Source organism: Urocitellus parryii, chromosome X, assembly GCF_045843805.1.
Source record: "Urocitellus parryii isolate mUroPar1 chromosome X, mUroPar1.hap1, whole genome shotgun sequence".
NCBI classification, from domain to species: Eukaryota; Metazoa; Chordata; class Mammalia; order Rodentia; family Sciuridae; genus Urocitellus; species Urocitellus parryii.
In genome coordinates, this window is record NC_135547.1 from 26,382,608 (window position 1) to 26,407,150 (window position 24,543).

A 24,543-nucleotide genomic window follows, 5' to 3' on the forward strand; every position below is an offset into this window, starting at 1 on the left:
AAAATCCCTCAAAGGAGTGATAGACACATTGGGACTTCAAACTCTATTAGCTGAAACAGTGAGGAGAAAACCCTATAGGAATATAAATGAAATTTTAATGGCACCATATCAGAAAATATTAAATGACCCAACTATCCATAAAAAATTGCTTATCTTTTAGTTTTTCTTTTTTCATAATACAATAATGACTAAAACATATACAGAAAATTCTAACATTTATATTATATCTCTAAGTCACCATTTCAGCCTGTGGGAAATAAACATGCCTTGGTCTAGCTTATACACATAACCATATAAAATCATATCAGTAATTTTGTAGGGGTGCTTGAGATTTAACCCAAGGGTGAGCCACAGCCCCAACTTTTTTTGTACTTTGTTTTGAGACAGGGTGTCACTGAGTTGCTTTAGGCCCTCACTAAATTGTTGAGGCTGATCTCGAACTTGTGATCCTCCCAGCTCAGCCTCCTGAGCTGCTTTGTATCAGTAATTTGATTGCTTTTGTTGGGGGGATGATTGAACCAAGTGATACTCAACCACTGAACCACATCCCCAGCCACATTTATATTTTTTTTATTTAGAGACAGGGTCTCCCTAAGTTGCTTAGAGCTCCACTAAGTTGCTGAGGTTGGGTTTGAACTTGCAATCCTCTTTCATCAGTCTCCTGATTTGCTGGGATTACAGGCATATACCATAGTGCTCAGCTAGTAATTTGATTTTGATCAGGTGTTGGCTTTAAGCAAATCAGCCAGCTCTTTTGTACTATATGGATGTAGAATAATAGGTTTAAACAGTTCCTATGCCCAAATTAATATTTTAATATTTAGAAAAGAATGATAAAGCCTTCACTGTGAAAATGAATAGATGATAGATAGATAGATAGATAGATAGATAGATGATAGATAGATAGATGATAGATCAATCTAAAAATCTATTGACCACATATAGCATGGCTTTATGTCTTTTTGGTATAGTTAGCATATTCATGCTAAACAATATTTGTTCCCATATTTAACAAAGAATTGGGTTCTAATATGACCTAGGAATTATGCTAGGCACCAGGGACTCAAAGATGAATAATAAATAGACCTCACCCTCAAGCATCACACTGCCTAGCTGAAGAAACACACATGAGTAAAGAGTTATAGTAATATTGTGAAGTTTCTGATCGATAACTGTGAGAATACAAAAACAGGAATGGATAGAGGCATCAAAGGAGGTAATGTTTCCTAAAAGCCTTTGAAACCCAGCTCCAGTGAATATGGGGGGAACCAGTAGCATCCAAGCAAGGACAGCATATACAGTATTGTGGAGACAAAGAAGTCCAGGGTCTATATATGGTGAAGGAACAGGAGATAAGACTGCTGTTCTTACATGCCCTAAGGATTTTGTGCTATATTTGTAAGCAATGTAGATACATTGCCTTCATTATTATTAAGAAAACAGTTGGGCTGGCGTTGTGGCTCAGTGGTAGCATGCTCGCCTAGCAAGTGCAAGGCCCTGGGTTTGATCCTCAGTACCACATAAAAACAAATAAAGGTATTGTGTCCAACTACAACTAAAATAAATATTAAAAAAGAAAACAGTTGTATATTCATTCATTTTGATTATTCGTTGATAATACATATAATCAAATAAGCTGTTAATACATTTCAGAAATATCAGATATCTTTTCTTTATTTTGATAAGAATAAAATGTGTGAATAGGAGGGTGTCATGTACAGTCAATGGTTTTCATATTCCCTGGAATAGATTTAAATAAGGTAAAGAAATTATAATATGATTTTTCATAAAGCACAATTAGCACGTTTTCCCCAAAAGAACAGGAGTAAAACCAGTATCATGACTGTATAGAAAGCCTAATGTTAAAAATATAATATTCAAGTGGAACTCTTAAATTTTCCTAATTGTAGTTGCACACAATACCTTTATTTAATTTATTTATTTTTTTATGTGGAGCTGAGGATCGAACCCAGTGCCTCACAAATGCTAGGCAAGCACTCTACCACTGAGCCACAACCAAGTCTCTCAAGTAAAACCCTTAAAGAGTCAAGCAATGAAAATACCCCCACATAATTAATACCCAACTCAAGGGCTACCAAAAATATATTTTTATCCACAATTATTTTAATGTTAAAACCAATGACAAGTGAACTTTTGCCATCATAAATTACTTTTCAACAACTTAATGATTATAATATGTGACATGATATAAACCAGAGACTTTCAATTTATTTTCTGCACCATTTCCTACACATAGAAATATATTTTACATTATAATATATAAAACTGAAGTAAAAGTCTCATGGAAAAATTCATACCTTTAGTAAGTGTGATGCTATATGATATATTCTATTCTCTTTCATTTTTTATTGCTGGTCAAATCTGATTTCATAACCCATCAATTGATCATAGCCAGACATCTGAAAAAACAGTGTTATAAATAGAAGAGTTGAAAGAAAAGTAGATTCAAAGTCAAAAGAATACTGGATTAGAAGTTGAAAGACTTGGGTTCTTTTCCTGATTTCTTTTCACTTCTTATTATCTCTATGACCTTGGTAAAGTCAGTTAACTTCTCTGGTTTTTTATATACAAAATGGAATGATGCCTTCCTTGTCTATCTCACAGACTCCTGTTGTAAGGAGCAAACGAGATAATATATTTCAAAGTGCTTTGCAAACCATAAAACACTATGTAAGTATAAGGAGGTGATATCCATAAAATGAGGCTATACTTCATAGTTATGTATTTCATGTGACTTTGGTGAATCTTTTAATCCTTCAAATTCATTCTTGAAAAATAATTTCCTTGAAGGTATATAGTCACGCCAGATATATATGAAAATAAGGTTGACAAAGTACTTCTCATTCTGAGTAAGAGAAAACAGTGACATCAGTTCAACTACAGTTTACATTTTTAGCCTCTGAGGAAAGAATCTGATACAGATCACCACCCTTTAAACTAAAAAGATGCTTGTTAAAATAATGGGAGAAATGCATGGCTTTCTATTACATAATTTGCTTATATGACACATCCTTTTTGATACATGGTTCTACTGCTAAAGTTAGCCTTTGGCAAAGATATGTCATAAACACATTTGCAGAACTCTTATAGAAAGAAATCTATAACAGTAAAGAGGAAGGCAGGCAAGCCATTCATTTGAAAAAGCAATGTTTAGTAAAATATTATTATGAACTACCTGTGTTCAGTTCTTGCCTCACTAAAAATGACCTGAAATTCAATATGATTTGAAGGTGAGTTGTCAAGTTTTCTTCATTCATTCTTTCAATGAGCATTTGTTGAGTACCAACTGTGTGCCACCCTGGAAGTGCTATCTATGGTAGTCACTACCTTTCACAGAGCTTTAGCCTGTTTTAGGAGAGGGATAATAATTATAAAACTATAAGGCACCATACCAGGTCACTTGAGTTGCATGAAACAGAGACTTACTCGGACTAGCTTAAGTGATAACAATTTATTTTAAATGTGCATGCCCAAAAGCTGAAAATGAATACAGTTCAGGAATTTATGTATCTTCATCCTGCAGTTCTGCTATTCATATGACACATTGACTGGCCTCATGTCTGCTTTTTTCTTTATCTGTCTGTTCTCTTCCTTCTGCCATCTGGTTTCATGTATCTTAGGAGTTTGGTGGGCATAAGAGGAATACAGTCCTCTAGGAGATAGGAAGAGAAAACAGTTGTTTTCTTTAATTTTCAAAGAATGCTTAATGAAAGGGACAGCATTGATATTGGTCCTTGAAGAATTGTGATGTAGACAAAATTTGGGATGTAAAGAACATTCAAAGTGGCAAGTCAAGTGTTATTGTAAAAGTTCAATTGTGTCTGTTCAGTGGCAGACATTGCAATTTGACAGGATGGAAAAGAAGGCTGGTCTCAAACTATGCTTTTCTGATCTCTTAAAGAAAAACATTTTTAAACCTTTGCATTGAATTATAATATAATCATTCTGTATGTACATATTTTTAAATATCTGGTACTTTCTGATTTAAGAAATATTTCAAACAAAGCATTTCTCAAAATTGTCTTCCATTGTCCTTTGCTTCAGTTTATTTTGCAGAAACTGGAGCACATTTGTCACTCCATTGACAAGCTTATCTAGTGAGGCATGGCAGTGGGCAGTGTGTGGACTGGCAAAATAAAAACGTCCCTGTCCTTAGAATTTGACAATAGTTTAGGGTACCAGAGGCAGTACATGTGTACAACTCTAACCAATTTCTTTTTGGATAATCTCTAACCTTTGTACACAGTAGCACTACCCATTGTCCCTCATTATTTTTCTTGCTACTTTATCTTTTTAAAGATCACTTCTTAGTCTGCTCTATTCCATACAGCTTCGCAGACCCCTAATTGGTACTGGAATGGAAAAATCTAGTGCCAGGTTTGAAAGCCACCTACTATTTGCTGTCCCCACTCTAGTACTCATCTGACTATATTCATTTCTCATTTTTACCTAGCCATTCTCTTTTTTCAGGGAGGCAAACTTATTTGTCTCTAGAAAATATTGTCTTTTGAGAACCTCAGTGTCTTAAGTCAGGAGAGAAAACAATGAATCACTGATAAAATTTGAACACCTTTGATAAAGTAACATGAACAAAGATTTAAAACATAATATCCTTAATAAATGTTGGGCCAAAGCTTAGCCAAACCCTCAAAATAACAGCTTTATGATAAATAAGATGTACCCTGTCTCCACTAATTCTCCAGGTGATAGAGAATAACTAATCCTGTCTACGGCCATACCACCCTGAACGCGCCCGATCTCGCTGATCTCGGAAGAGAATAACTAATCCAAGGTGACATGGTTAAAATAGGATTCAACTAGTCTCAGTGTGCTCCAGGTAGAAAAGTATCTTCTTGTTTGTTTTGAGTGCCCTCAAGACAGACAAGGACACATGTAAAAAGAATATTCCAACTTAATTTCAAATCCAAGACATAACTGTGCCTATTACCAAATACAGCTATTCAAATATTGGCACAGCACTGATCACCTTGTAAAGCACGTATGTAAATGGTTCTAAAAATAGATAACTGTCCTCACATGAAACCTAGACTATTTGTAAAATGATAATCAATTTTGTAACAGTAGTAGTAACTCTACTGAAAATTGTAGGTGGGCTCCTGATGACACAAGAAAACCTTATCTCATCATGTCTTCCTCCTGACTTCAAGCTTTTTAAAGATGTGTGTGTGTGTGTGTGTGTGTGTTAAATACACATGATAATAGAATTTGACTTTGTCATGTATTTTGAATATTTAAAAATATTAAATATTTTTTAATTTTTTCTGTTGAAATTCATTCTAGAACTTTGTGTTAAGAACACTTACAAGGAGCTGGGAATGTGGCTCAGGCGGTAGCACGCTCCTCTGGCATGCGTGCGGCCCAGGTTCGATCCCCAGCACCACATACCAACAAAGATGTTGTGTCCGCCGAGAACTAAGAAATAAATATTAAAAAAAAAAGAACACTTACAAGATAGCAAAACAAGATAATTCTAGTTCAGTATAACACATCATAATAGGTTCTTGGTGGACAATAATGTGCAATGATAAAGCAAAATTTCTAAAACAAGTAGAATTGGCACCTGAAAATGTGACTCCAATTAGGGTCAGATAATGTATTTTATGGTATGTATAATTTTCCTCATGTCCATGTCTGTACCTCACCATGAGATTTTGAGAGAGGTAAAATTTACTTTTATCCTTATATCTTGGGAACATTATAAACCTAATACTTAATAGGAAGTCTAAAAATTCTTATCTGGGATGTGGAATATATTAAATCATCACTAGCATGTCTATTGTTTTTATTCATGTCTTTATTTCTTTACTTCCTTCTGCTCCCCTACCACTCCCCTATGTCATGCATTCCCCAAACCACCAAAGTACTCTGCTTCCCTGTTCAATTGTGGCATGACCCTTCCCTGTGTACCATTCGCCTTTTCTGTGCAACCTTTTAGACTGGTTCATTCTCCTTTTCCTTTTCAACTCTGCCACTGTTTACTATTTCCTGTTCTTTCAGTCAATTGCATTAAAATGTATGTGCTTACCCTCTCCCCATGTCACCTTGTATGACCTCCTATTTTGATAATCACCCACTATTTCTTGTGATGATTTTGCAGGCAGATACATCTGTTAGAGAAAGAGGAGGAAGGGCTGAATGGCAGATAGATTTTTATAATGTTTGGGATGAGCTTATTTAGTAAAAAAAACAAAAAAACAAACAAACAAACAAACAAAAAAAAAAAACCAACCACAACTGTTTCTTTTGCTTTTCTAGCTCCAACATATAGGGTATTTTCTGAAAGACATATGATGCTGACCATTTAGTGTAAAGGTAGAAAGTAGTTATGATTTGGCATGCTCATCTCAAATGCTACCACAGGTTAACCATGTGATCTTGGGCAAATAATATAAATTTCCCAAGCCTTATTCTCCTTGTCATATATTTAAATGCATTTATTTATTGCTCCAGCAACTTTATAATCACAATAACTTACCATATCTTATAATGAGAATGATCATTGGAAGGATAAATAAATGCAATGATGTTTGCACCTCTCTGTCAGAGAACGGAAAGTAATTAAATCAGTAGAAAACCACTTAGTTAGAATGTCTGAGATCTGATATGTTCCAGATTAATTATATTAGAATTTAGATATCCTAATTCCAAATGAGCATAACAATTTTAAAGGCATGTTAGCTCATAAATTATGCTATGTGGTGTGGGATGCAAAGTATAGTGAGAAATGTTTTAAAATCTCCCATGTCTTAGAAAGTATAATATGTAATATGGAATCAAGATAATGGAAAATGAACAAGATTTTAAGTATACATCTTAGAAAATGTTTATCTCCTGTTAATATACTATCCAGAATAGTTGGTGCTATGTACCAAATTGTGTTTCCCCAAAACTTCATGGTTGAAGCCCTGGCAGAGAAAATAACCATGATCATAAAGCCAGAACCAACCAATGTAATAGTATTTGGAGATGGGCCTCTGAGGGATGATTCCATTTAGATAAGGCCACAAGAGTGGGGCCCTCATGAGATTAGTGCCCTTATAAGAAGAGACTCACTCTGTCCTCACTGTGTGAGAATACAGCAAGAAAGCCATCATCTACAAGCTAGGGATGGAGCCCTCAGGAGAAGTTGACAATTCTAGCACTTTGAATTTGGACTTCTAGCCTCCAGTCTGTGAAAAACCAGTTTCTGTTGTTTAAGACACTCAGTCTGTAGTATTTTGTCATGGCAACCTGAACCAAGACAACTGGCTAGTTATCATGTCATTTATATAAATACATACATTGATATATCCAGGTTTTGGTGCCTACTAAGTACATGTCTTTTCATTTTATCATCACTTGAAACTTCCCAAATTTTCCAAATGCAATAACTTGCTTTCTCTTTCCATTAAACATCTTAAATAATAGGCTGTATAATATATATTTGCACAGTTCAACTAATTAAAGCCTCTATTACCCATTAAAATATTGTCATTTTAAAAATACATAAAATTTACCATATTAATAATTTTCAATGTACAATAGTGTTAATTATGTCTGTAGTATTGTGCAACAATATTTATAGAACTTTTTCATCTAGAAAAATTAAAATCTAGGCCTTTTGACCAATTTTCCTATTCCCCCTTCCCTCAGCCTTGGAAGCAACAATTTACTTCCTAAGAGATTGACTATTTTAGATTATTCATTAAGTGGCATCATGTAGTATTTGTCCTTTTGTGTCTGGCTTACATCACAGCATAAAATCCTCCAAGTTTATCCACATTATTGCAAATGCCAGGATACCTTTTTAAAGCTTAATAATATTCCATAGTATGTATATACCCCCTTTTGTTTATCCATTCATCTGTTGATCGACATTTTGGGTTATTTTCACCTCTTGGCTATTGTAACTAATGTTGCAGTGAATATGGGAGTACAAGTAACTCTTTGGGATTCTGTTTTCAATTTTTAAAAAATATATTCTCTGAAGTGAAACTAGATCATATGGTAATTATATTTTTAACTTTTTAGAAACTGTCATATTGTTTTCCATAGCAGGTGCACCATTTTACATTCTCACACATGGTGCATAAGTCTTCCAATTTCTCTACATTCTCACCAAAACTTAATTTCTGATTTTTATATACTAGTCATCCTAGTGGATATGAGTTTAGATTTGTGGTTTTGATTTGCAGTTCTCTGATTCTTAGTGATGCTGAGCATCCATTTTTATACCCATTGGCCATTTATATGTCTTCTTTGAAAAAATGTCTGTTCATGTCTTTGCCCATTTCTTAATCAGGTTATTTATTTTTGCCATTGTTGTATGAGTTCCTCATATATTATGGATATTAACACCTTATCAGATATATGGATTACAAATGGTTTCTCCCATTCCATAAGAATTTTTACTCTATTGTTTGCTACACAAATGAACAATCACTTTTAAAGTCATTTTTTTAAAAATTGTGTTGTGTTAACAAGGCAGTGACCCTGAACACTCCCTACCCAATCCTCCTAGCTGCTACATGCTTTTATTAACCCATGACAATCTCACTGTTGCACAAGCAGCACATCGAGTAATTTTTGTGATTTTTAAATTCAGATTGTAATTGTTGTAAAAATAAATTCTTTGACTTTTAGAGGTTCCATCATCTTACATAAATGAAGTATAAAATACTAAAATTCTAACTATAATTTGATTCTCATATTTTGATGTTTCTAGAAACAAAGCATATCTCATAATCTTGTGTATATGCATAAAAATAATTTACCTATTCTTTCCTCTTCTTTTTTTTTTTTTTTTTTCTTTTTTTTTTATTTTTCTTTTTTTTTTTTATTGGTCGTTCATAACATTACATAGTTCTTAATACATCATATTACACGGTTTGATTCAAGTGGATTATGAACTCCCGCTTTTACCCCGTATACAAATTGCTGTATCACATCAGTTACCCTTCCATTGATTGACATATTGCCTTTCTAGTGTCTGATGTATTCTGCTGTCTGTCCTATTCTCTACTATCCCCCCTCCCCTCCCCTCCCCTCCCCTCCCCTTTTCTCTCTCTACCCCTTCTACTGTAAATCATGTCTTCCATTTGTATTCTCTTGACTTACCCCTCCTTACCTCTTATATGACATTTTGTATAACCCTGAGGATCGCCTTCCATTTCCATGCAATTTCCCTTCTCACTCCCTTTCCCTCCCACCTCTCATCCCTGTTTACTGTAAATATTCTTCTCAAGCTCTTCGTCCCTACCCTGTCCTTGTTTACACCCCTTATATCAAAGGAGTCATTTGGTATTTGTTTTTTAAAGATTGACTAGCTTCACTTAGCATAATCTGCTCTAATGCCATCCATTTCCCTCCAAATTCTATAATTTTGTCATTTTTTAATGCAGAGTAATACTCCATAGTGTATAAATGCCACATTTTTTTTATCCATTCATCTATTGAAGGGCATCTAGGCTGGTTCCACAGTCTTGCTATCGTGAATTGAGCTGCTATGAACATCGATGTAGCAGTGTCCCTGTAGCATGCTCTTGTTAGGGCTTTAGGGAATAGACCGAGAAGGGGAATAGCTGGGTCAAATGGTGGTTCCATTCCCAGCTTTCCGAGAAATCTCCATACTGCTTTCCAAATTGGCTGCACCAATTTGCAGTCCCACCAGCAATGAACAAGAGTGCCCTTTTCCCCGCATCCTCTCCAGCACTTATTGTTGTTTGACTTCCTAATGGCTGCCAGTCTTACTGGAGTGAGATGGTATCTTAGGGTAGTTTTGATTTGCATTTCTCTGACTGCTAGCGATGGTGAGCATTTTTTCATGTACTTGTTGATTGATTGTATGTCCTCCTCTGAGAAGTGTCTGTTCAGGTCCTTGGCCCATTTATTGATTGGGTTATTTGTTATCTTATTGTCTAATTTTTTGAGTTCCTTGTATATTCTGGTTATTAGGGCTCTATCTGAAGTGTGTGGAGTAAAGATTTGTTCCCAGGATGTAGGCTCCCTATTTATCTCTCTTATTGTTTCTTTTGCTGAGAAAAAACTTTTTAGTTTGAGTAAGTCCCATTTGTTGATTCTATTTGTTAACTCTAGCGCTATGGGTGTCCTATTGAGGAATTTGGAGCCCGATCCCACAGCGTGTAGATCATAACCAACTTTTTCTTCTATCAGATGCCGTGTCTCTGATTTAATATCAAGCTCCTTGATCCATTTTGAGTTAACTTTTGTGCACGGCGAGAGATAGGGATTCAGATTCATTTTGGTGCAAATGGATTTCCAGTTTTCCCAGCACCATTTGTTGAAGATGCTATCCTTCCTCCATTGCATGCTTTTAGCCCCTTTATCAAAAATAAGATAGTTGTAGTTTTGTGGATTGGTTACTGTGTCCTCTATTCTGTACCATTGGTCCACCCGCCTGTTTTGGTACCAGTACCATGCTGTTTTTGTTACTATTGCTCTGTAGTATAGCTTGAAGTCTGGTATCGCTATACCGCCTGATTCACACTTCCTGCTTAGTATTGTTTTTGCTATTCTGGGTCTTTTATTATTCCATATGAATTTCATGATTCTTTTATCTATTTCTACAAGATATGCTGTTGGGATTTTGATTGGCATTGCATTGAACTTATAGAGAACTTTTGGTAATATCGCCATTTTGATGATGTTAGTTCTGCCTATCCATGAGCAGGGTATGTTTTTCCATCTTCTAAGGTCTTCTTCTATGTCTTTCTTTAGGGTTCTGTAATTTTCATTGTATAAATCTTTCACCTCTTTTGTTAGGTTGATTCCCAAGTATTTTATTTTTTGGGGGGATATTGTGAATGGAGTAGTTGTCCTCATTTCCGTTTCAGAGGATTTGTCGCTCATATACAGGAACACCTTTGATTTATGCGTGTTGATCTTATATCCTGCCACTTTGCTGAATTCATTTATTAGCTCTAATAGAAAACCATTGTTTGATGATAACAGTGGTACATCTATTATCAAACATGTTATATAATTTTATTCTGATACTAATTCCATATTGCCCTAAGACCCAGCTCAAAAATTCAACTTCCATGCCACTTTGATGATGGTTGACCACTGCAACCATGTTCTCTTACTTTCTTAACTACTTATTTTTTCCATTTGACAATTCTGTGAGAGTCTGTCTTCATCTATGAGAGGCATTAGAAGCCTGAGCTCTGCAGCTTGGTACCTCCAAGAGTCACAGAATTGTCACATTGAAAGGTACCTAAATGGTCATCCATAGTGGTGTTTCCAAGAATAAATTATCCTGGCAGTCTGAGGGATTACCCACTCCTGATTCCAGGAATGACAAGAAAGAGGAGACAGGAGTTAAATCCCAATTTCTGTATGGGGAGGGGGCCTGAGAAGGATGGCACTGTGAGATCAAGGTTGTATGTCTGATTATTGCTATTTTAGATACTCTTGAATGTGACTAACATATACTAGGGCATTTATCATTCACCAGAAGAATATGTTTCTATTCAATTATCTTTAGTAGATTTTTGAGAAAGAAATCTTATTGCTTAGGTAGTTGTTGGTGTTCAAGGCTAATTTATTTGAGGCAGCTCTTCAAGACCACAAAATGAACAAATGTTAACTCCTGTGTAAGGTTTGTGAAGTCCTGACTGAGTGATTTCAATTCCTGACCAGCATTAAGAGTCCAGAGATTGCAGGAACAGACTAAGGGCACAAAAAGGGAATGACAGGTGCCATGGATCTTGGACACTGATGGAAGTGGCAGAAGGATAAAGAGAAACACAGCCACGACCAGATGGAGTTTGTTACACAATGAGTTCAAGAGCACTGTGGAATTTTTCTTTTGGTCTTCATGCTAATAATTAATGCTTTGTAAAAATGATAAAATGGACACCTGTTCCTATTATTGCTCTTGGTAAAGAGGTTAAAGAATTTAAAATATTTTCTTCTTAGAATATCAAAATTGCCATCTCTGGATTCATCACCACGTAAGAATATAGGGATTTTACGTTTTCTGTTGTTGCTTCCTTTCCCATCATAATGACTACCCCGAAGAACTCTCTAGCATGAAAACTGTTCCCCCTTTTCATATACCAATAAAAAAATGACTTAGAAAAAAAAAATAAAAAAAAAAATAAAAATTGTGTTGTGTGGCTATTTCTACTCATTAGACTTCTTTATAAACAAATGTTTGTTGTTCAGGGCTCTAGGATATGTTTGTTTTACATTTTCAGTTCTTTCAAATTGAGGTGCTATACAAATTGATTGCATTAGTTGCATTAGCTTATTGTTTTGTGAAAATATAGTAACTTATGTATAACAAGTTACCAAAAATCCATAAAATATAAAATAACAATTCATGTTTTTTAAAAGCTAGATATAACCTTCATAGGATTTTAATTTTTTCCCCATAGAATTATTCCATTTTAGAATTTGTCATATCCATGAAACATTACACTATGAATTTGTGTGAGATAGCCTATCATTAGAACTATTTTATTTAGTGACATATGTAATGGTATTGTAGGATTACAATTTGAATTAGCATAATCTTCAACCATCCTCATAATCACTCATTGTTGTAATTCTAACATTTATTTAGGGGAGGAAAATCCCTATGTGTGATTCATAGTTTAAGAAAATTCATTTTATTTAAATAGCATTTATTTGAGATCGATTTGGTCCTCTCCATAAATAGAGATGGTTATCATGAATGCCATTTGCTATATAAAATAATTCTTATTTCATTAGTAAATATAGTAAATATACCTAGACTTTACTGTACATAAAGAAAAATAGCATAAATAAATTGCTCAGTTGTCTTTTTAAAGCAGATCTATTAAGCAGTCTTTTCTGGTATTTTGAGGATCAGCTTGGGATAAAATCACATACCAAATAAGTTAAAGTCTATTGCTGTGGCTCACATAAATTATATAGGTACTATTGAAATCAGGATATTTGTTACTGAAAATTAAAAAAAGCATTTAATAATGTGTGCACACTAAATTGGATTAACAAAGTAATCCATTATATAGATTTAATTAGTTATTACATAGCAGATTCCAGTTCTACATGGTATCTTCGTTGATTGCAATAAAGATGATTGTCAAGTGTGGTATAAGAACAGTTGATGTGGTTTGCTCTGAAGCCCAGCATAGATACCTGAGTGGCAGAAAATTGAGTCAGTTTAATGTTGTAATACCCAAGACCCTGGACTAGCTTATTCACTTCTCTGAGCCTCATATTCTCCATCTCCATCACAGCATATGACTTTAAAATACTGTGTTTTCATCAGGAAAATAAAATGTATTCATATCCTCAGAAGACTTTAAAAATCCCACATTCTTAATAATGATATTTTTTCATAATAGTCCAGTTTTACCATACAATAATTAGGTAAGCAAGAAGGTATAATAAGAGACAATAGAGGACCCAAAATAATCATACTAAGAAATAGTAAATGAAGCTACTGGTAATGTTATGTTTTCATGACATCAGTAGAATTGATTACAAATTTTTAAGTCAATTATTTCATTTGAGTCATTAAAAAAACTAATTTGATTCTGCCTCCCCCCAAAAGTAATTAGTACATGTTTTAATGACATATTCATAGTCATAAGTCTCCACGACAACAAAACTGTATAAACGACTTCAGTTGGAAAGTGGAAAGAGGTCTTAACATCTGAATTGCCTTACTTCTCCTCATCTTGAGTGACTGCTCCTAGAGAGAAAAACAAGGGGTTATTTTCTGGTTTTTACTTTACAGGTACATATCTTAACAGGATATAGAAAAATTCTAGTAGTATCAGCAGCAGCAGCAGCAACAACAACAATAAATGCAAATATATGTTAGTCTTCACTGAATTCTTTGGGAAAAAACCTGGTTTCCTAATCTAAGTTCATAGTGGTAACAATTACAATAGTAATTATATTGGTAACTAGCATTAACTGAGTTTGTCACATGTGCCAGGCACTATGCTTAGCACTTAGCATAAAATCCTGGTCCTATGCCCATTACATATAATATAGACTATTATTAATACACAATGCTTTACTAAATGATTTGGATACATTGTGAGACAAATCGTCTGCCCCAAATTAGGTTGACATATAGGTACAAAATTGATCAAATATCATTAGCTTATAATATGGTTATTGGTCTTGATGAGTGTATGATAAAATTTGTTTATTTATTCACTATGAAAGTTCTACCTATGGAACACCATAGTTCTAAGGAGCAATCGTTGTAGTCTGTTAAGTAGTATTTTGTATATACTATTTTTAAATGTCTCTGAACATTCTGATGCTTTAACCAGCCATCCACAACTCCTTTCCTCATGGGGTTTGCAGCACTTTGAGGGAACTCTTTGAAAGATAGTTTTGCTTGCAGCTGCGCCAGGTGAATAAAGCATCAGATAATATTTGTGCAAGTCTTTGAGGGATGTAGATGAAAGGTGCTTTCCCAATACAAAGCACTAATGCCATATTCATTGAAATGCTTTTTCTTCACATCCTTTGCCTTAATGTCTGAGTCCTGGGGTGCTATTGCAATAGGTATTTTGGAAATGTATGTATACCCCCAAATCATTTAATATAATGGAAAATGGAAGTGAACACATTCAGAGCTCTTAAAGGAAACTCATGAAACACAGATTGTTATCTGAAGTGAAAGGAACTGAGAACATAATAAGAAAGCTAATCAATAGATGGTGTTTGGTTTAGCTTGGAAGAGTAAAGGACAGGAGTCAACTGTTCTTATATTGACTAATGACTTCAATAATAGCTACTTAGGCCTGTTGGGAAAGAATGAAAAATGTGAAAATTATACATTTTTGAACTATAATGGAGAAGTTTTAAATAACCAAGTATTTTGGATCCAGATAGGTTTTCTCTTAGCTTATTTATCAGATTGTACCTGAATTTTATGGATTTTGTTGGGCTCCTTAAGTTGTCCTTCATTTAATATTATTATTTAATATTTAGTCTGTGCCAAGCACTCTAAATGTTGTATACAGATAACCTCATTTAATTTTCATAAACATTAAAAGATGTTTGTTATTATCCCAATTTTACAGATGAGGAAATAGGCTTGAAAAGATTTGATTGCTCAAAATCAAACTGAATGTAAATTGCAGAACTGTGATTTAAACCCATATTGGTCTGATTCTAATGTCTGTGACTTACCTACTATATCATTTGGAAATGTTATGATGTACTTACTAATATAAACAAGTTATGTACAGATGCCATCTGTAAAAGTAAACTAATGAAGGAGAAAGTACTTGATTTACCTTATTGAAAAAAAAAAAAAAATGAAAGTAAGACATTCCTCTCTTTGTCTTCTGCTTCTAATTTAACTTTTTAGGTTCTCTTTTCTTTTGCTTCTCCCATCATTTGTTTCGAATGTAATAAGTAATAAAAACATATTAGCAAGGCATGAGTTCAACTTTAAAGAAGATAATGCAGTAATTCAATAGTGGATGGTATTTGGCCTTTTATTTTGTATATCTGTACACCTTGACCTACAAGTGACTTTTTATGATCACCACTAGAAGGCCTGGTGATGGAACAGTGATAAGATCTATCCATTGTCATCCCTAAGTAAGAATGAATGGGAAACACCTAGGCCCTGTATTGTGAGTAATGACTAGAGAAAATTGCCCTAGAGCTGCCATAGAAAGAATTTGCACATCAGTGAGCTCCACATTAAGCCTGGGTGACATGACTTCCTGAATAACAGAATCATGTTTTACATATCAGTTTCTGAATACAGATGGTCTGGGAATATAAAAAACAGCAATCCCATAATACTAGGTTGTTGTACACTGAGTTAGTGTCATCTCATTGTGTGGTTTACCAAAACCAACAAACAAGAGCTTTTCTTCATGAAATACAAGGGAAACACAACAGAGCCATGTACATACACCTACATACTAATTTTATTTGTATCCTTTTTGTGGTGCTTATTTACCATTCAAGAGTAAACCAACATAAAAGCAAAGTTGAATCAAATCCAGACTGTCATCATGCCCATCCATGAACCCAAATCACACAGAAAGGAGAGCCTGTGCACTCAATCATCGGTTTCAGTTTCTACAAGTGACTTCTCTGAGAAAGTGCTTCACATAGGCAATATGTGGTTAATCCTCTGTCCCTCTCAGCATCCCACCTATCAAACATAAAATGTTTCCCCTGGGTACCTTTTGAAAATTTTATTTAAATTAGCTTAACCAGAAATCCACTTATTTAAGATACTTGCTTAAAGGAAATAGTCACCAATTACTACCTATGAAATATTTTCTTAATTTCTAGAATCACCATTTATATTTATTACTATATTCTCATAATTTCCTCAGTGCATATTCTCATTTTTTCCTTCTGTTTATGCAGGCTGATTTTCTTCCTCTTGAGACAAGCTAATTTTTCAGCTTCCTTAAGGCATCTATACATTATATTAATTTCAGTGTGGGAGCAGTCTCTGAAATCACCATTGTTCAGCTAATCCTAGATTTGTTATACTATATTCCATTAATTTGTTTATTTTGATGGACATTTTTCATTTGATCCACTAGCAGACACATCTATATCAATATATCAGTACATTTCCTAACTGAGCTACTTTCTCATGACTTCATTAGCCATATTCTAGTTAATGAAGTCTCAAGTGCAATCTATATGTAATTCAAGGCTACATGTGAAAACACATCATTACAAAAGAATTTATCAGATAACTTTTTGTATTCTAGGTGATGTTCATCCAGAATGCTGCATTTTGTTTGGGGAACCATAAAGACCTAGTTAAATTGGAGAGAGTCCAGGGAGATAAGCAGTAATGTAATTGAGGGAATTAATCAGATTTTGAAGGAAAAATAAAATAAATTAAATATGCATAGCTTAACATAAGCAAAATTTATAAAGTAGGCTTAGTCATAGGCCTTTGTGTTGGCACCTCTCCAAAAAATAGGTCTATTTAATATCTCACTAAAATACCATGTTGAAAAACAAGAAAATGAAAATTTGTAATAATGAGAACGATTCAATGAACATTTCAAGAAGAAACCTTTTCAGGCACAGGCTGTGCCCACACAATGCCAAAACAGCTGGAAGGAAAGTGAAGAATTCAATCAAATAAGTTATTTGCAATCGTAAAACACTCTCCCACCACAGTACCTGTATTTTTTATAAAATAAAACTTCAATGAATTCAAACTTTAAGCTTTTTAAATTCACTCAAATTAGTTAAATTTGACAATAAGCAAAATAATAAATGTACTGAGTAAAATTATGAGCTATGTGTGGGAGATATAAAGGTGATTCAGACACAGATCCTAATACAAGACTTGTTCTTGCATAGCTTGAATGCAAAACGGGAAATAAAACTTTTTTCTTTATACAGAACTGTTACTTTCCTGCATATATTTCTTAATAGATTCCCTCAGTAACTCAAAAGATGTCAGGCAGAAAGATTGGTGGCAACCAGTATTGTTTTACCAATAGCCATCAAGATCACAATTCTCAACTTTTGGGCCCCAACACATTTGAATAACATGTATATGTGCAAAACATTCCTGTGAGAATACCAGAACTTTTTTTCAATCCTCTAATTTTCAGTTTTTTGGGGAGGTGGGGTAGGAGTAGAGACAGGAAAAAGCAAACCATCATTCCCATAATATGCACTGAATCATTTTACAACCATATCGATATGGCAATCACCTATTGAAATGGTTTGTAAGATCAGATTTTTAGCTGGGTGTGGTGGGACGTACCTATAATCCCAGCAGCACAGGTGGCTGAGGCAGGAGGACTTCAAAGCCAGCCTCAGCAAAATCGAGGCACTAAACAACTCGGTGAGACTCTGTCTCTACTAAAATACAAAATAGGGCTGGGAATGTGGCTCCGTAGTCAAGTGCCCCTCCCTGAGTTCATTCCCTGGTGTCAAAAAAATAAATAAGTAAATCAGGGTTTTACCCAATTCCTGTCACAAGGTATAAGCTCACCTCTTTCATTCCTATCTGGGTAAGCATTCAAATGCAACTCTGTGAGAGTGGCACTATTAGAGATACTGCCTTGAAACCACTCTTACCTATTATTTTAAAAATAAATAGTTTGTAAATTGCCTTCATTGTAGTAATAAGTTATCAAAAATTGGTACGTCTTAATCTTGTAGCTGAGAACTGTTGAGCTAGAGCAATAGGCCAAAATATGGGTGAAATTTGAGAAGCATCTGGGTCTTATGAATACTGCTGTAACAGTGCCATCTCTTCCCATTGTCCCAGATGGGAGGTCTTATATACAAGTACAAAAACTGAAACTCCTTTTCACCACTCCACTGGATTTCTACGGGGCACCTGTATCTCTAAAGTTGTCCAGCAGGGAGGAACTAGAATATAAGGCACCTTTCTCACCAACCAACCAGCCAATCATGGTTGGGTTGTTGTATTAATAATAAGCAGCAGTTTTTCTCCAGAATTCATTTGCAAAGTTTGGGCAGGGGGTGAAACCTTTCCAGGCTGCCCTAATCTTCATGTTTTGTCTTAATCCTCTGGGACCTGTCTTCTGCTTTATGTTTTCTATTACTCTTCATCTAGCCTACCCTCATTATTTAGCATATCATATGTTTGAAAAATATTTTTCTTAGAACTTTAGACACAGTCATAATGTCTTCTTGATTTGTGCCTCAAACATTCAGAGTTTCATTTTCATAAATAACATTAGAATGATTTTCATCCTTTGCTTTTTGAACAAACATAGGGTGACCATTTGTAATAGAATAATAAAAATGAAGTCCTGAAAATGAAAACTTTTTAAAACTCCAGAATATCTCTTATAGCTAATTTATTAAATAATTCACTGTCAATTAATTCATAATTCTCCATTACCTACTTGCAAATAAATAATGAACTTGGGGATTGAAAATAATTGAAATACCTACATACAACTTTAGTTTGAGTATAAACTAAATATGAAACTTTTAAGGATCATTACTTTTTTATATTTTCTTTTTGATATACTTCACTGGCTAATAATGGAAGCCACAGCATCATTGTCAGCATAAGATAAAACAGGGCAATTATCTATTTCATGTTTCATGGTACATAATGGATAATAGAGTTTCCTTCAAGACTGTGGTGAAAAGGCTTTGGTCAACCACTAATTTTAATTGCTAATTAGTATCATATATTAATATTTAAGATTTGACATTTATAATTCCAAATTTTACCATGAAGTAGAGCCTTTACCATTCTACTTAGAAAAATGATAATATTTGTAAGGTAACAAATGTGTTGTTCCCATTTTTCTCTTCTTTTTAACATTGCCAAACTACTCTGAAAATATAAGCAAGATGTACACATCCTTTATTTTCACAGTATAGAAAATTACTTTGAGGACTTACTTTAACTTTAGCAAAATAGCATTTGCCACAGCGAGAGCACACACATGCACACTCTCTCATGTGCTCTCTCTTTCTCTGTTTCTTGATTTGAAAGTCCTAGTTTGTTTGTCTTAATCTATATCTGAGATTGAATTAACACACCAGCCACTTATTAGCATAATATTAACTACTATGCCAAAGACTGGCTAATTTCGCTATGTAAAGCTGACATAGTATACAGCACAGGTATATTCCCCCTATAACAGAGACAGATAGATGGACCTGGGGAGGACTGTTGGGGAATCTTTGGCTCATCATTATGCTTGTATCACACATTAGAAAACAGGAAAACTGATGAATTAGCCCTAAAAAATAGAAAGCTTAGACTTTCTGGAGGTAGACCAGCACATACTTTGAAAATAAACATCAGATTATGAAAAGACTGAAGTACAAATACTGGTATCAGCACAAACATGTAAAAGGATTATTAAGTGCTTCAGTATTGACCTTTATTTCTAGTGGCTGTAACAAAGACCAACCCAGAAATTTACAGAGCATATTATGTAACTTGTTTGCTTTAGAAGAGAACCATTCAAAGTCTTCAAAGAGATGTACTTTAAATCTCAAAGTGTGCATGGTGTGTCAGGGTAGTGGGAGCCATACAGAATGTAATACTCCAAAACCAGATTGAACCCATTTAAATTATAAATCATCATAATTATTGTTAGCCTTCCCTCAGAGCTTCTGTGACTCCTGTCATTCAGTCATCCGCTTTAATTGTGAATTCTCCTGTTTCTCCTTCTCTCTTTTTCCTGTTATTGTCTGTGGTTTGCTCATATACCTGCCCCCTACACACAAGTATTTATTAAACATTAGCTCTTTTAATATATTTTATTTCTAGTCTCAGTATAAGGGTTTGTTTAACTGATGAATCTACTTTTATTAAAAACTCTTGGTACATTAATATTAAAGCAGTATTATTTCAGCCAAAGAAGTGATAAACTATACTTGTTTACTCTATTTTCTTCTGACAACCAATTTACTTTATTTTCTTTAAGCCTTTAATAATAATTATATTATTATAATTATTATAATAATCATAAGCTTCAGAATAGAAGTGTCCACAGCCAGATACACTTAAGATTAATTTAATAATCCTTGAGCACTATGAAGTTAATGGATATTAGCCATAACATGCACATTTATAAAGCACCTCTTTACAGGATATGAAAACTCCTGTAAGTAAAGTACTGTAAATTAGAAATATGTGTTTAGAACTGAGTAGTAATAGTTAATACTAATAACAAACCTCTCATTTCCTTAAGCCTGATTCATTTTATTCCCTCTCCTGTAAAGGTAAAATTTCTAAGCTGATTCTAAGCTGCAAAGCCTGAGTTAAAGTATAAAAGACCGGGCATTGTAAAGTTTCCAAGCTGCAGGGCCTGGGTTAAAAAGTAAAAGACCAGGTATTGTTAAAATTCCTCTGCTACCCCCAGAACCTGTAATCCCTGTAGCTGTTAGGACAATACCCGAACTGCCCAGTAAATATTCCTCCTGGTCCTCTGGCTGTTTAATAGCTAAGGGCTCTGAGTAGCTCGGCACGTAGGCATCCAGGCCCCAAAACCAATCAGTTTGAATGCGTACCCCGCTTAGGAGTGACCAATCACCCCTGCCCAGCCTGTTCCCGCCAATGAATGTACTAATCATGTCTCAGAGTTGTTCAATTTTCCCGTGCCTCATGATGATTTGATCTGATGTATGCAAAGCCCCCCGCCCTCCTCAAAAAGTGTACTTAAGCTCTGCTTGACCTCTGCTCTGGGCTCTGGGCTGCTCTGTCTTCCTGAGTGAGCCTGGAACCTCAGCATGCTGAATCAATAAATCCCTTTTGCCAATTGCCTGAAGCCAGTCTCTTGTGTGGTCTCTTCCTCCGATGTTTCGCCAGACCCTTACATCCTACCTAGGAGGACAGCTCTGAAAAGCAACCAAAAGAGCCACAGGCATAATTGGTCTTTGAGATACTTGACATAGTAATTATGGCAATAACCCTTTGCGTTCTGATGTTTTTTGCACGTGTAGATTACTATGTTCTTCGTAGGCATTAATTAATATTGCCTTATAAGAGTTAAGGAAGGTAGCTAAAACTAATATAGGCCCATAATTCCATATCAAAAGACCCTTTGGAGTCCACTTTTCTCAGAATTTAGAATTTTTCAGATTTTGCAAAGGCAATACTCTGTATGTACTGTATATTATATAACACCAAGTGGGGTATTGGCTAGCACCTCTTAATAAAATGCATTAGTATATTCACAGTTAAGGTTATATAAATTCACTAAATGAGTTAAAGATAATATGTGTCCATTCAGGTCAGGATTTCCCTCCAAAAGAATTGGAAAAATAAAACAACAGTTTTCAGGGATTTCCTTATTCCAGGATTACAAATAAAGAATCGGAAAGCTACTTTTCTCTTGGCCAATGAGATAATAAAACATAAACTAAGGCCAGGAAGTGCAGACATGGCTTCTGACCATTATAGGAACATATGTGCCCCTTTTGGCAACATATACTGCATGATAACTTTTGGGAAAAAAAGCATATTTGAGGGAATACTGTCATTGAATCCCTAAAGAAAAGAATGATCAGTTTATTACATAGATCTTGGGAAAACTGGGCATATGTTATATGGGTCAAATTTTCAAGGAAAATGATCTCTTTGTCATTACTGTAATGCTAGCAATATTTATTTTTAATACCTACAAAAGTTACTTTGCATGTTCAGTCAGTTCTGCTACAATGATTGTTTTTAAAACGTTAATTTGTTCCCTTGCTATTGGTATATATATCTGAGAACAGTTTGAACTTAAGGCAAATTTTGTGTTTTTTCCATCTGTTAAAACACTAGATAAATGCAGAAAACTGCATATAGCAGAATGAGCTGTGTAAGAAGACAAAAATGAACACTTGCATACACCTGAAATATTCACCAGCTACCTGAGTTCACCAATTGTGCTGAGAGCTTCACTCATCCACATCTGGTGTTAGAACTTTTGGTCCTAGTCAGATAACTCTCATTCTACCACTTTACAATAACTCACTATTTGTAACCTTTACAACACCCAGTTTCAATAGCAAGCTTCAGATCATTTTAAAGGTAAATTATCATATTTGGTATGACATTCATGTATTTCTTAACTACTAATATGTATAAAACTGCCAGAATTTCTACTAGGTTCCTTTTTTAAAAATGTGTCACTCATAGTGTTTTATAATGTAGTGCCCAACACCATTTTTCTCATCAAGTTTTTTTCCCATGTGTGATTTTGCACAGTGCAGTGAATTTTAGAAATGCAGGCATCACCTTATAACAGAACTGACTATATGTGTTAATGAAATGTAAGGGTCAAAACACCCTGATAGTTTGCCACATGGTGTTTCTGAGCAGAGATACTCTAATTTCTGGTGAAAACGTTCTCTAACACATGATCCAAATTAAGGTTTATTTGCAAGAGGAGAAAAAAAGATATGTTTAAGCACTTTCCCAGTTACCTTTTGGAGATAAGGAGAGTGTTGTTTCTGAAGGCTCAAACTTCTACTGACAGTTCTCTCACACCAAAAAATGTCTCAGATCTACAGTTTGGAGGACATTTTCCTCTGAGAAATTATCTTTCCAAGTTTTTTTTTTTAGGACCTCAAACCTGAAACTGGTTCCTCTCCAAGTATTAGACCTTTCCATCTGAAAACTTAATTTACTTTCAGAAAGCTCTATGTCTGGATATCTACATTTGCATAATCACCACTCTGTCCCCTCTCCCTTGCTTCTTTCTTTCTCTTGAACACAGAAGTATACATTTTCCAGATTATTTTGGAAGTGAGTGCATGTGACTCTTAACCCACTGGAATTGGTGTTCCAGAGCTCCTGACACTGAACACTAATGTATTTTTCATTAGTGTTTAATGTTGGGAAATCCTATTTCATGGAGCCCAAGGATTAAATTACTTCATTTGGGAGGGAACAAGTGCATTCCCCATCTTTTCCCTGAGGTTAAAAAAAAAAAAAAAGAATGAATCTGAGATCATTTGCATTTCATAAGGGCTTAAGGTCTGGATATATTCCACTCAGTGTAACAATCCAATATTGTGCAAGTGTTTAAAGACAGTATTAACTAGTAAAGAAAACTTAAGCATATGAAATATGGGAATAAAAATACATAGTAAAAGAGATAAAATATGCATATATATTTATATATATACATGTATAAACATATATATACACATATATAATCAGAGTGACTATACAAAGCAATTCTTCCTGCAGCAGAAATATTATAATACCATGATTGCAATTTTCAATGAAAAAATTTTTTTGTCATTTTTCATAAAAATAAGAGAGTTGCAAAGTTTTGAAAAGCAAATCCAGGTGATCATGAGTGTGTTTCTTTCTTTTGAATAACTATACTGAATAGAAACTTTATTTTGAACAACTGTGCTGATAGAAATGTGTACCAATTAGGAGAGTAGATGTCATATGTGTTGTTTCAAGGTTTTCTAAGCCTAACATCTAAAAAGAATTCTTCCTCTGACTCTGGATCTTACACTTTGCTTCCATTTCTTTAGGTCATTAAATCATTTCCCATAAGTGGCTTTAGATAGCAAATCTGTAGTGTGTCACTAGGACTCTTTTGACATCATGGAGGAGTATTATTTTACAGACCCTCTTCAGGGTATTGTTGTTCTTCCCCATGGCTCTGGGAGAGATTCCAAATAGACCTCCAAGGCAGAAACCTACTTTTCAGTGAACAGTTGAATATATATCCAGTGACTGCATTAGAATGAGAGCCTAAGGGAACACTAAAATGGGGTTCACTAGATTCCCTCAACCAGTCAAATCCTTTTCAATGAGTAAAAACTTTTAGGGATCTTGCTCTCCACCCAGGACTGTGCTCAATGCTATGCAGTGTATAAGACAAGTAAAAGTTGACTTTGCTTTAAGAAATGTGTAGTCAATTATGGGTGATAAGATAAAATACATAGGACATCAAGAGAATGCCATAATATTGCATACTCAGGGATCAAATTTATGGTAACAACAGTGTTAGTCAGAGAAGAGTCATATTTACTTACCAAAATAGCATAATAGAAAGAGTACTGGGCTGGGAATATCAG

General features: G+C 34.6%; 1 protein-coding gene across 3 annotated transcripts in view; it reads left to right on the top strand.

The window, feature by feature from the left end:
• The window catches only part of Tenm1 (teneurin transmembrane protein 1), a 556,980-nt gene that overhangs the window by 176,534 nt on the left and 355,903 nt on the right, over positions 1-24,543 (top strand). The window lies entirely within an intron of this gene.